At 44.8% G+C, this 13,491-nt stretch overlaps 1 protein-coding gene across 2 annotated transcripts in view; it reads right to left on the bottom strand.

Annotated features, from left to right (window-relative positions):
- Positions 1-13,491, bottom strand: part of CCDC6 (coiled-coil domain containing 6) — a 402,320-nt gene that overhangs the window by 230,838 nt on the left and 157,991 nt on the right. The gene's annotated exons all lie outside the window — the stretch shown is intronic.

Genomic DNA, 13,491 nt, shown 5'->3' with positions numbered 1-13,491 from the left:
ATCTGAGGATGGAGTGGATACCAATGCGCACTGTTGTCCAGAGGAGGAGTCCCCTATCTCGTGACCAAAAGGCTTCTTCCGAAGAAAACAACAACCTGCAATCATCCGAGCCCAACACCAGATGGCGATCTTATCCCAAGTGTGTGATCTGCAGCTCATAGCCAATATACATCTAATCAAAACAAGACCAAAACGGCAAAAATCCTATATATATATATATTCACTTAAAAAACCATAGGTTTCACACATGTTATAGTTAGGTGGATATTTCACTCGTAAAAAAACAATGAAATTTCCCCGTTATAGTTAGTTCAGATAACTATAACTCGCGCGGCCGCCACTCTATCACAAGGATGATGTCATCAGTGATGTCATGAGTGATGCCACTGACCATGTCATGAGTGATGTAATATGTGACGTCATCAGCAGTGGATTGCGGGCGAGCAAGTTATAGTTATCTGAACTAACTATAACGGGGGAATTTCATTGGTTTTTTACGAGTGAAATATCCACCTAACTATAACATGTGTGAAACCTATGGTATTTAAGTGAATATATATATATAGATATATATATATATATATAGATAGATATATATATATATATAGATATATATAGATCTATCCAATTCTCAAAAGTCGGCGCTAAAAGCAACCAAACAGTCGCCTTTCCCTTGCCTCTTGCGATGGCGGTCCGTGGAGAGGAAGCGAACCTCAGAACATTCAACTCACGCTGATTTTCCCGTTCACGAGAAACAAAGACAGCAACCACGGACACTTTCAATCAAAATGCGCTATTTAATTGTGCAAAAAATAGCTATTTTTTGCACAATTAAATAGCGCATTTTGATTGAAAGAGTCCGTGGTTGCTGTCTTTGTTTCTCGTGAACGGGAAAATCAGCGTGAGTTGAATATATAGATATATGGTGGATTTATATATATATATATTCACTGAACCATCCATAGGTTTCACACATGTTATAGTTAGCGGAAATTTTACTGATAAAAAACCAATGAAATTGCCCCGTTATAGTTAGTGCTGGCAACTATAACTCACGCGACCGCAATCCTCTGCTGATGCTAATACTGTATTTAGACACTTATTTGCCCATGTCTTCTTCCATACATTTTTAGCTATACATATATTACAAATATTTTTTTTTATAAAGACACATATGTCATCAGAAGAAGATTGCGGTCGCGTGAGTTATAGTTGCCAGCACTAACTATAACGGGGCAATTTCATTGGTTTTTTATCAGTAAAATGTCCGCTAACTATAACATGTGTGAAACCTATGGTTTTTTCAGTGAATTTGCAAGGTTTTTTAAATGCTAATTCCTAACTATAACGTGTGTGAAACCTATGGTTTTTTCAGTGAATTTGTACGGTTTTTTAAATGCTAAGTTACTTTACGCCATTCGAGGCGTGCGCGCCCACTTAACGCAGTGCGTTCCGTGCACGGTTTTTATCAACTTTAATAAGCCCTGTACATTTGGTGGCCTTCGGCCACCAAAAGCACAGGGGGTGGGGTCAATGTGGATAGTGTTTTTTTTATTTTGATTTTATAATTTCATGTTGCCAAAATATAGTTTTTTTACTGATGTAATAAGCCCTGTACATTAGGGGGCCTACGGCCACCAAAAGCACAGGGGGTGGGGTAAGTGTGGATAGTGTTTTTTTTATTTCTATTTTTTACCGTACGCTTACGGTAAGCGTACGGTAAGCGTACTCGGCGAAATTGCCGAAAAAAAAATAAAACCGTTTTTGCTCTTGGGGGATGTTTGGGGACTCCCTCAACATGACTATGTGGGAGGGAGTTGTCAAAACAGCCCCGTAACATGTTTTTGGGCATCATGTTTGATAAATAACACTCAGTGCTTGAGACAAAATGGCGGACGCCGCTTCCTGGTTTCGGCCGATTCGAATGTTTACTAAGATCTAAGAGCCAATCAGAATCGCGCTCGCGCACGCCACCGTACGCGTACGGTAAGCGTACGGTAAGCGTACCGTAAGCGGGCTCAGATATATATATATTGATTTAAAGGCTATTTTCTCAGAATCTACTGAACAGATTTACACCAAACCTACAAAAGGCACTTCCTTGACATAGGGACTACCTCTCTGCCAAATTTCTAGTAATTCTGTTCAGCCGTTCGGGCTGTAGCTCTGTCTAAAGGTCCTATGGAAAAATGCATGGGAAAAACGCGTTTTGGGACCCCCCTTTTATCTCATCCCCCGCTTGACGAATCCCCCCGAGACTTTCAGGGTAGGAGCGGAGCGTAGCGCCCCACCTATTTTGAGAAATTCGCGAGGATTCATCGACCGGCGCCAAAGTTATTCAAAATAGAATGTTGCGGATTTCCTATGGAAAAGGGGTCCTAACTATAACTACCTACTGGCGACCGCCAGTAGGTAATATATATATATATATATATATATATATATATACACACACACACACACACATATATACACACACACACACACACACAAAAATATTAAAAACAGTTCAGGCCATATAAAACTATGAATACGTCGTAAAGCAAAGCGATATGTCGGTTCCTTACATGCATTAAAGGTGAAGCGTCTGTTCATTGCTCTCAGGGGAGGTGATGCGTTGATTCTCAGGGGACGTAGTCTCCGTTCCTTAGTGAAGCCCAGCAACGATGTAGACTTGGCGCACAGGTGCGATGCGTGGAAATCCGGGCATGCTGAAGGTCGATGCGATGCCGACAAACAGGTGCTACGCTGATTTCTTCAGCTGTGGTCCACGGTGCATCGATCTTCTCAGCCGCACAGCAGGGCGGGGACTTTGCAGACACTGTGCGCTGAACTCTGACTGCTGCGGTTTCTCTGGGCGCGGGCCGGGGCTGCATTTGTTTTTTGGGTCGCACAGCGGTAGTGCGTGGTCATTTATCCCACACGGCAGTTCTGCATCAGAAAAACAGGCGCTGGAAGGCAATGTGTATTTTCAAGTCCAGAAGCAGCAGAACCACCTCCAAGGGCCCAGAACTGGAAGTGGCACCACTGAGTAGGACAGATCTAGCACTGGAGTTCAGGGAGGCTGCAGGTGAGGGCTTTGATGTACCCTAAGACTTCTTAATAGGAGGCAGGCACACACAAGACCTCGGACAATCTTCTTAAGCAGGATACCAAAGCAAAGTCCAGTCTTGGTCCTCTCCAAGACAGAAGCAGCCACTGCAGTCCAACCCAGCTAAGGGGCATTAATCCAGCTCTTCCTCTTGGCCGAGACTCCTCTTGATCCAGAAGTGTTGTAGAAGTCTGGGGTTTTAGGTCCAATACTTATACCCCTTTTGGCCTTGGAATTAGTCATTCTTCAAAGGATTGTCTTCCTAGTGCCCATGTTCTTATCCTGCCTGGTCTTGACTCCAGATATATTCCAGGGGGGTTAAAATGAGCATTGGGAGAGGCCAGGCACAGCTTTATTCAGGTGTCAGTGACACCCGCTCCCACCACTCTAGCTCAGGAAGGCCCATCAAACTGGTGATGGGCCATCAGGATATGCAGGGCATACCTCCAATCACTTTGTGCATTCACTCTAGACAGTCTCACAAACAGGTCCCTGTCAGTCTAAACCAGAAGTTGGTTCCACAGGCAGAGGCACAGAATGGTTAGACTAGAAAATAACCACTTTCTAAAAGTGTCATTTTCAAACACAATTTAACAAGCATTTACATTGCAATGGTCTCGGCATTGTTAAAGTTAGAGCTATTGGCATTGCTCATGACATTATTTTTATGTTTTTAAAACATTTAAAGAAACGGCAAATGCGAGACCTATTGCATTTGCACCCACACACAGAGCCACACACACAAAGCCACCCACACACACAGAGCCACCCACGCAGAGCTACTCACATAGAGCACCGCACACACAAATAGAGCCACCCACAGAGCCACCTACACACACACACAGTTACCCACACACAGACAGAGCCACCACAGTGAAAGTGAGTTAGTGAGATAGAAAGAGTGAGGTAGAGAGATAGTGAGTGAGTGATGTAGTGAGTTAGAGAGAGAGTGAAGTTGTGATATAGAGAGTGAGGTAGTAAGAGAGTGAGATAGTGATCTTTTTAGAGAGAAGTAGTGAGATAGTGAGGTAGTGATATAGATAGAGGGGAGTAGTTATGTATAGAGAGTTATGTAGTGAGAGAGTGAGGTAGTGAAAGAGTGAGTTAGTGAGTGAGAGGTATTTTCTGATGTAGTGAGATAGAAACAGTGAGTGATGTTGTGAGGTAGTGAGATAGAGAAAGATTGAGGTAGTGAAGGAGAGAGCCTTTATCATAAACAAATCAAATAGACATTGAACAGCGACAATAGTTGTGGAAGCCTCTTCAAAATGTAGGCTGTACTTAACATCTGCAACGTTTCAACTCGATCAAAAAACAAATTCTGAAGCCAAACGATGGATAGACAATCCCTGAAAAAGGACCTCACCACTCAAGATCTGAAGAGTTAAAACTGGGTGGACAAGCTGAGGGCAGAAATCCTTTTTTAAATTTTAATTTATATTTTGTTACTCGCAGACTATGTGGTTACATAATCCAGGTATGTATATTAAATCACTAGTGGTAGAATCAGTATTCCAAGATGATACGGACAACTTCCTGACAGGACCTTGCTCCGTGTGAGTGCACATTGGGTTTGGACGCAGCACTGCAGGAGTGTGGCAGGTAAATGAAGTGGCAGGAAGGGAAAGTGAGAGCGATTCCAGAAGGAGGGATAGTAAATTAAGAAGGAAAGGAGGAATCCAGACTAGCAAAATGACGGCCAGGAGAAAGTGACTGGGAATATAAAAGGGAAGCAGGCTGACAAGAGGTAAGGGCAGAGAGACCCCCAGAGACGGTGACTGGAAACTCACAAAGGAAAAAAATACAGGGGTGTATGTTGCAAAAAAAACAACACAGCAAGACAATGAACCTCGACGAAGAAGCCCGGTGTGATGGAGGAGGGGGAGGAACGTGGAAATGATGGAGTTCGCTCGAGCCTCAATTTCAATACACAACTAAGGAAAAAGGAGTCGGGGTGGGGGGGTGGAATAACGCAGCATGCACCAAATCAGCAGTGTGAAACCTGCAGATGTTGGTGCTGCTGTGCCAAAGATAAACCTAACATTTGAGAAGCCTTGCTCAGTGCAGTTTCTTCTGCAATTTTTGTGATCAATTTAAAAAGTAAAAATGAGAACATTTCTTAAGTAGTGCTCGAAGCGTGACTGTAAATCACCCACACGTGTATTCTTTAATATAGTCTCATACTGATACAATTAATATGGTACACACACAGTGACTCTATACCAATGTTTATATCTTCTGTACAAGATATGTATTACACCCGTTATTTATAGGTGTATGGTGCGATAAGTTACTAAGAACGGATATTCGATTTTGTGCCCCCAAAAAATACTGGTTCATACAAATACTATTTTGCAACTCTACTCTTAACCATGCAAATAATAAATTGCCGCTTTGAGAAAAATGTGACATAAGCATAAATCGCCTGAAAATAACCAGTGGAATTAAAGTTCTCCAATCAAAAGGATGGTAAAGAAACTGCTCTGGAAGGAACAAGTACACGAAAAGGAAGTAAAGATATCTAATCGGAAGCACCAAATTATATTTACAATAAACCCAACCAAATGTGAACAATACAACTCAAACGCGACTGCTGCTATTTCTGTCCTAAACATCCCACGTGGGTATGGTTAGCAAATGAGTGTCTAAAGCAGTCCTGGCTTTCCTTTTGAAATCTATACTATCTAGTCAGATACCACGAAAACACGACTTTTTTTTTGCATCTTTATATAGCGCGAACTCGACCCGAAGGTTTTGGAGCGCTTTACATAGCACCGTATTTACATTACACATTCAGGCACGGGGAGATTAACTGATTTGCCCAGAATCACAGGATGTGGACGCGACCTCGAGGCTCGAACCCTGGTTTCTAACACCAAAGTCGGCAGTGCAGCCAACGTACCACATACTCTCCCTATGACATGGTTGCGTTCAGGAGAAAGGGTGGTCACTCTACTCATGGGTATTTCATGGCGTTAAACAGCAGGGTGGTGCTAATCTCACCTGGTTTCTAACACCACGGTGGGCGGTTGCCATGAATCTGGTGGGATTCCCGCCATGGATTCACAAGGAGCAGAAAATCACCGCCGGGAACTCTATGGCTCCTGTATGTTCAGTGACGCCTCTCTTGCGTGCCAAGCCTCGGTTTGAAATAATTCACAGAGTCGAAACAATGTGTAAACTGTATGCACCAGTAAATTGCTTCCGGTAGTGTGTGGCTAAAAAAAAAACACTGCCGGGTTGGGCGAAGCTCACAAGACGGCCATCTAAGAAAAGACATCAGAACTCCATTTGAACCGAAACGGAAATATTGCTACTTTAAAACCACTGTTTTTTTTTTTATTGCATAATTTATATTGCGTGAACTCGACCTGAAGGTATTGAAACGCTTTACACGAGCACCGTATTTACATTACACATGCAGGCACGGGGAGAGTATGTGATTTGCCCAGAATCACAGGATGTGGACGCGACCCCGAGGCTCGAACCCTGGTTTCTAACACCAAAGTCGGCAGTGTAGCCAACGTACCACATCCCCTCCCAAGAGCCAAATACACAAAGGAGGCAGGGCAGAGTGACGACGTTTGTTTGACATCGAAGATAGACCAATGAAGCAAGCGAATTTCGAGCTAGATACGTTTGGCCATTTAAAGACCGCAAAATGTCCACGTTCAGTTATAGAAAGGTATAGTGCTGTTAGGGAAGAAATGACCACAGATATGGGTTCTATTGCAAATGGTGTTAAGGAGTCAACATGAAGCAAACGTTCCTCATAGAATAGTGTACACGCAACGCATCCCCTCCCGTTAAATATTACAACCATATGAATAACAGCATAACTGACAAGGAACATTTTGAACACATAACAAAAGCAAGAAACGCATATAAAAGAAAATACATATGTTCTCAGAGTCCTAAAAAATAACCTTTAAACAAGCACACCACTGCCTTTCTCCGAGGCGAAGCAGAAATGCCTCGGAGAAAGGCAGCGGCGCTTTCGGATTCGGGGGCGTTCGGAGAGACAAAGCCTCTTCTCCAATGGCTGGCCAGCATTCAAGAGGCCAGCCAATGGAGAAGAGGGGTGAAGAGGGGCGGGTTCAAGCCCCTCTTCTCCAAAACATTAAATCTCCGAACCTAAAAACCATTTTCTCTAAAAATGTATTTTTAAATCCTAAGCTCAGGGAGCCTAAACTTCAAATCTCCCGCTCTTCTAATTTGAAAGTTACATTTGTAAGATGTTACAAGGCAGTTCCAATGATAAGCTATGGGAAGGCTAGTCTTTGCAGTAGTGAAAAACAAAATTGGTAAATATTTCACAATCCAGCCATGGAAAATGTCCTACCTTTCACCTACACTACACCCTACCAAGGGGGCTACCTTGGGCCTACCTTTGTTGTGGCTTACATGTAATAAAAGAGAAGATTTGGGCTTAGCAAGTGGGTGCACTGTCCAGGTGACATGGCAGTTTAAAACTGCACTTAAACACTGCAAGGGCAGTTTACATGGTTACTCATGTGGGTGGCACAACCAGTGCTGCAGGACCACTAGTAGCATTTGATTGAAAAGCCCGGGGCGCACATACTGCACATTACTAGGGCCCAGCAAATCAAATATGCCAATCATAGATAATGAATCACTATTTACACAGGGAGCACTGGCACTTTAGTAATGATCAGCAGTGGTAAAGTGCCCAGTGTTCTAAAACCAAATAAAGTGAAATGGAGAGCACAGTCAAACAAGCATTTGCAATGCAATAGGTTTCGCATTTTCTCGATTTTTAGCTATTTTGGCATTGTAAATGCCAATGCCTCTTACTTATGTGTTTAAAAAACCTGCCATAATAAAGGACATTGTCTTCTACAATACCAATAGGTCAAATTTCTAAAATGCGAGACCAATTGCATTGCAAAGGTTTGTTTTTGGTAGGCACAAGGAGATTAAGTGATTTGCCCAGAATCACAGGATGTTGAGCAGACGCACAGCCTGGAACTTGGCTCCCCAACTCCAAAGTCGGCAGCTCTGGCCGTTAGGTCACATCCTTCTTTGAAATATCCCTAGTACGGACAGTGAAGTGTACCATGAAATAAGGGCTCTCAAGAAATAAATACATGAAGTGAAATAAGATGTGCTGAAGGCTGATTGGCACACAACAGAACATGCTGCAGAGGCGACTAATCATGAAGTATGCAGAATCTGGACCTGTCCCATACCTCATAAAATCAAAAAGGAGTGGGCAGAAGGATTTGGCTATGAACAAAGATACCAACCTAAGAACTGACGCTCCACCCACTGTGAAATATTTTACACACAATCTATACATGAATGGTGAACAAAAAGGAAACATTTCAATTCAGTCAAAGCACACCTCTGAAAATTTCAAATTCCATTTTGAAATGCATGTCACTTTTGAAATGATCTTTTAATGAGGTAGCGGTCCCAAAATAAACACTGCTCGCATATTCAAGTTACACTGAGCAGTGTCTAAACAAAGGGGTGTGGCCAAAATTCAAGTAAAAGCAAGTATGGCGCTTTCACCCAAAGCGATAAAATAATGTCAAAAGCTTCTGTAGCATGGTTGCTAAAGTGAAAGTAGCCGTGCTACTAATTAATTAGATAAGAGCGGCCGCTAAAGTGAAAGCGGACAGCGCCGTTTATTAAAGAATTAAATAAGCGCTACCCCTAAAGGGAAAGCGGACCGCGCTATAATTTCAATAAAAACATTAAAGTAAAAGCGGATGGGTGCTGCGAAGTCGTGGGTGGAATAGGGGAAGTGCATTAAAGAAAATAGTGCTTACCAACTTAAATAGCAGACCATGTAACACCAGTAAAAGGACCATTCGTTATGGGAGGTAACAAAAGCAGACAAGGTGGTACCAAGGAGGGACTAACAAGCCTAATAGCGACTCGGAAGTCAGTGTTCACGAAGGGCAATGACAAGCCAATTAATAATATGGGCGGAGGGGTGGGCGGAGTTTCAAAGCCATACTCCACTACTGCATGCCTCACAGCAGCGCAGGCGCTACCCAGGCTTGACCAAAAAACAGAAGGCCAGAAGCATAAAGACAGACAAGCATTTGCAATCGGTTTCGCTTTTAGGGCCTTATAAGTATTTAGCCATGCAATATGGCGACTGCCCGTCTTTCTTTTCTATTTATGTAATTTAGTAGCATTTGCAGCATGCCACGCTTTAACTTGACACAGCCTTGCCATAGTACCTATTCTGTCATCTCCAGACCAGAAGATGAAACCGGTGCACACCTGAGGGTTTGGGCGGGCATTTAGGAGCACATTGGCAAAATGAGTGACAAAGGGGTTCAACCCAAAACTCTGCTTCTGTTGACACACGAGTAGAACCAGTTCTCCTCATTGCACTGCATCACACATTCCCATGCTTTGGAGCAGCGCAGACCTCAGGGTGCTCATACAAGGCCTTGCAAGAACTGGGCTGTTTCTCTCCTCTTCTAGGCAGGCTCTGCTCCACAGGCACACTCTGCACCCCTATCCACAGAAGGAAGGGCTTGCCTTCCCTCACGACAGGACAAAAGCACTTCTAGAGGGATCTTGATCCAGACTTAGTCTGTTAGGAAACCAGCAATCCGCAGATCGTAGCCCTGGAAGGCAGCAGTCTTCACGACGACACCGGCGTGGAGCTCCTCTCTGGTCGGTGAGAATATCTGGAGCACTGCACTGGGCATGGAGCCGACCAATCACCTGTGGCGCATAAGGTCAGAGGCGCAACTAGAGCCACATCTCTTTTTGGTCTGCCACCTACAGTGGGGGAGGGGGTCTTATGGGCGTTGAGCGCCTGGTCAACAATGAGGGGGACTCTTCCAATCAAAACATTCCTCCCTTGAACGTGGTCTTATACAGAGTGCCAGACATGGGGGTTTTAGGCACCGTCATTACTCTGATTCCATATGTATGCACAAATGCTGGGACTTCAGCGCACTGAATGAGCCCAGAGATTATAGCTTCTAGGCACGACTGGAACTTTGGACATAACCAAGGCAGCGGGCTCTCAGGTGGCAGCGGGGAAGGCGAAGAATGGAGGCGCACACTGGTGCAGAGCGAAGGTCTGAGATAAGTGTCACAGATTGGGATTCAGAGCAGACGAAGGGTCTTAAAGCGTGAACATGAGCGCGGAACGCAGAGTAAGGGTCCGCACATTTGTACATGAATATCCCGTGGACTGTGTTTGAAGTTCTTTGCTGCTATGTTTTGTGACACGTACTGTCATCTGAGGTGCTAAACTGCCCCTCATACTGCCCCCCACACCTGTACCCTAACCAGTGCCAGCCTGCCATTGTGTACCCACCAGTCCCCTCTCTCCCAGTGCCAAAGCTGAACTTGCTAAGCTCCCCCCGACCTGAGCCCACAGCCCCCTCTCGGTGCCATAACCTTTTGAAAACCCCGGCCATCTCCACCCTTAGCGCCGCCTCCCATAACCCCCCCCCCCCCCCGCCTCAATGAACAGCCGGTGACTGGAGCTACGTTAGTGCCTGTGCAAAAGTGCCCACCTGGGGGTGTTTAGTTACTGAAAGGACACTCCTGAAGTTGCCGGGCAGCCATCGCACCGTGTCTGCGCTCAGCCTGTCTTCTTAGTTGTGACTTCCCCGACATTCAGCCAAACTGCCGTTCTCAGAGGTGCATGCCCCTAACCGCCCCATCTTGCACCAAACTTCCATCTCAGGTAGGCGTTATCCCACTGTTGCACCTAGTCTCAAACTGCCTCTGATGACTGTGCCTGCTCCTACAGCACCCCCTCATGTGTTCTGCTGAAATGACTCCCATCTGTTTGAATCCAGCTCCAGAATGCCATGGACGCAGGGCTTTACGACGGTTCTTTCCTGCTAAAAACTGACCCCCGGCTGGCGGTTTCTCGGTCCCTATTACTGTCTGGCAGGCGTCAGTCACACTGCCCAGTGCCATCCGCCGTCTCTACCCTTCTGGCGCGGCCCTCTTCTGAATGGCAGCATATTTGGTGGTGCATGCTCCCCACTGTGCCTCGATGACAGTGGCTCAGCCTTTCCCTGCAGTGACATTGGGAAGGGTTTGAAAACTCGAGAAAACCACTTCTCCGACGACGGTTTTCCCTTCTTGACATTCTGGGTCCGATGTGTATAGTTTCACATGCCAGCAGGGCACCAAGATGTAAACAGAGCACCTGTGCACCAAGAGATTAATTGGCTGTGGGATTTGTAATGCGCCAGCATGTCCAGTACGGGGCCTCGGGGCGCTTGGCGCAGTGAGGAATGGCGCAGGTGTGCTGCGCAGACAGGGGAGCGGGCGAAGGGAGCTAAAACAGGAGGGAAGAGCAGAAGGATGTCGAGTAAGAGACAGAATAGAAGTGCAGATGCACAGAGAAGGAGATGGTAGCGCTAGATGAGAGAAGGGTGGGGGGTAGTGAAGGAAATGAAGGCAAAGGGGAGACGAGGGGTTTCAAGGTAAAACACAGGAGGAGGCAATCATGAGAATACAGTAAGAGGGAAGAGAATGGAGGCGTGGGAGAGATGACATGGAAGGACGGCGAGAAGAATATAAAGAGAAGGAACAAGCGCTCCCAATTTGTTTTTACACTCAACCGCTTGTTTATATTTGTATCGCGCTTACACTTTAAGTGAAAGCACCATGCAAAAATAAAATGAAAACAGATGGCCCCCATAAAGATAAGAAATTGCAGCAAAGCAGACGACCCTGTCCAGATGGGCCAGATGAAAAGGCGACAGGGCGTCAACAAAAAAACTAATTTCCAATGGCAGGCCACCGTTTAGCATAAACGGTGACGCCAGCCAATGGAAATGAGGGGCGGGGCTTCAAGCCCCCTTCTGAAAGTCCTCATCCACAATATCTCTCACCAGCGAGCAGCGCATGCGCTGAAACGCTAGGAGAGACCTAAAAATAAGCCAAAGATTCCAGGTCTAACAATTTGGCTCCCATCTTCTTCGGGTCAGGTGACTTCAGTTGTCTGTGCATACTTCTTGCATACTGGCTTGGCAGTTCTGGCTGGACTGTTCCTATGAGGCACAGGGTCAAGACTGATTTGCATATAGCTAGGTCTGAACTGAGGTGGCGAAGTGAGCTAAAGAACGATGATGGATTCAGCCCAGATCTGTGACTGGGGGGGGGGGGGGGGGGGGGGAGTATCTGAAAAGTTTCAGCGCTCCGTCCATCATCTCCTTGTGTTTGCCTTTTTCGTCCTAAGTCGGCAGGGTATGCCCAGACATCACTTGGACCAGTTTACCTTTCCCACTGCTTCCTGTGTCGATTTTTGCTCACAAGTGGTGAAAGCCTCAATATCAACAACATCCCCTAACCACCAAAACCACATAGATGCAAGTTAACTATGCAAGAGGAGTCATGAGATGGGTCCATCTGATCAGCTGGGATTGTTGCACATTGCTAGATTAGCAGCTTTGATTAAATGCAGTTATTTAGGTGCTACGTGCTTTAGCACTTTACAAGGAATTACAGCCAGGGCCACAGGAATTCTACAGCAGATGGAACTAAATTATATAACAACAAAAGTTAATTATGCAGAGTAACGTGACATTTTGAGCAAGCAATGAGTCAATATTTTATGTTTAGTATACATATTCAAACTGTCTGGACAAAGATTTGACCTTATTGGTTCCAATTAAACACCTAAATACAGTAATAAGCAACAGAAAGGTGGCTAGTCAACCTTTGTGAAGGGCCTTTCACTGCACAGCAATGGGTCATCTTTTTTAGTAACTGTTGATTCATTTGAGCTACAAAACAAAATCTATTTGTTAAAATCTCCAGATGATGCAGCAGATGTTGGATTATGTGGCCAATCCATAATTATGCAAAAATCACTACAACTGCAAAAATCAATCAATTACAGTGACCCTGATTACAGCCCTGCCAAGAAAGTAACAAAATAGTTTTTCAGACTGGTGTGGTACTATTACTTTCTGACCAGCTTGAGGCAAGTGTAGCTCTACACATTGAGGTTTATGGACAGGCTGTTTTCGGAGCGGATTTAAAAAAAATAAAAAATATTTGAAATTATGCAAAAGTTCCTTGACAGTTACAAGGAATTTCCAAATGGGCAATCTCACCATGCTTTAAGTGGCCCTCAAGAAACGCATTGACGTCGACTAGCGTAAACATCCTGTTAAATTTTCATTCATCACATGCAACTGGAATTGAACAGGTACTCGCAAAGCCAATATGCCTTGCACAGGACGCCCATTGTTTTTGCAAAAGCTCGTTTCCCACCACCAGATAATTGCCTTGTGTGCACACAGGAATCCTCTTGATTTTAAGAATATTTACTCAGTTGGCGGATATACATGTACGCACAGGTGTGCATTGTGGAATGGTTTAAATTCATTTAGCATTTCCAGGTGCGTGGCAGCAGTGAGAGCACAAAGGAA

This window comes from Triturus cristatus, chromosome 1_2 (genome assembly GCF_964204655.1).
Source record: "Triturus cristatus chromosome 1_2, aTriCri1.1, whole genome shotgun sequence".
Classification (NCBI taxonomy): domain Eukaryota; kingdom Metazoa; phylum Chordata; class Amphibia; order Caudata; family Salamandridae; genus Triturus; species Triturus cristatus.
This window is presented reverse-complemented; position numbering and strand designations above follow the sequence as displayed.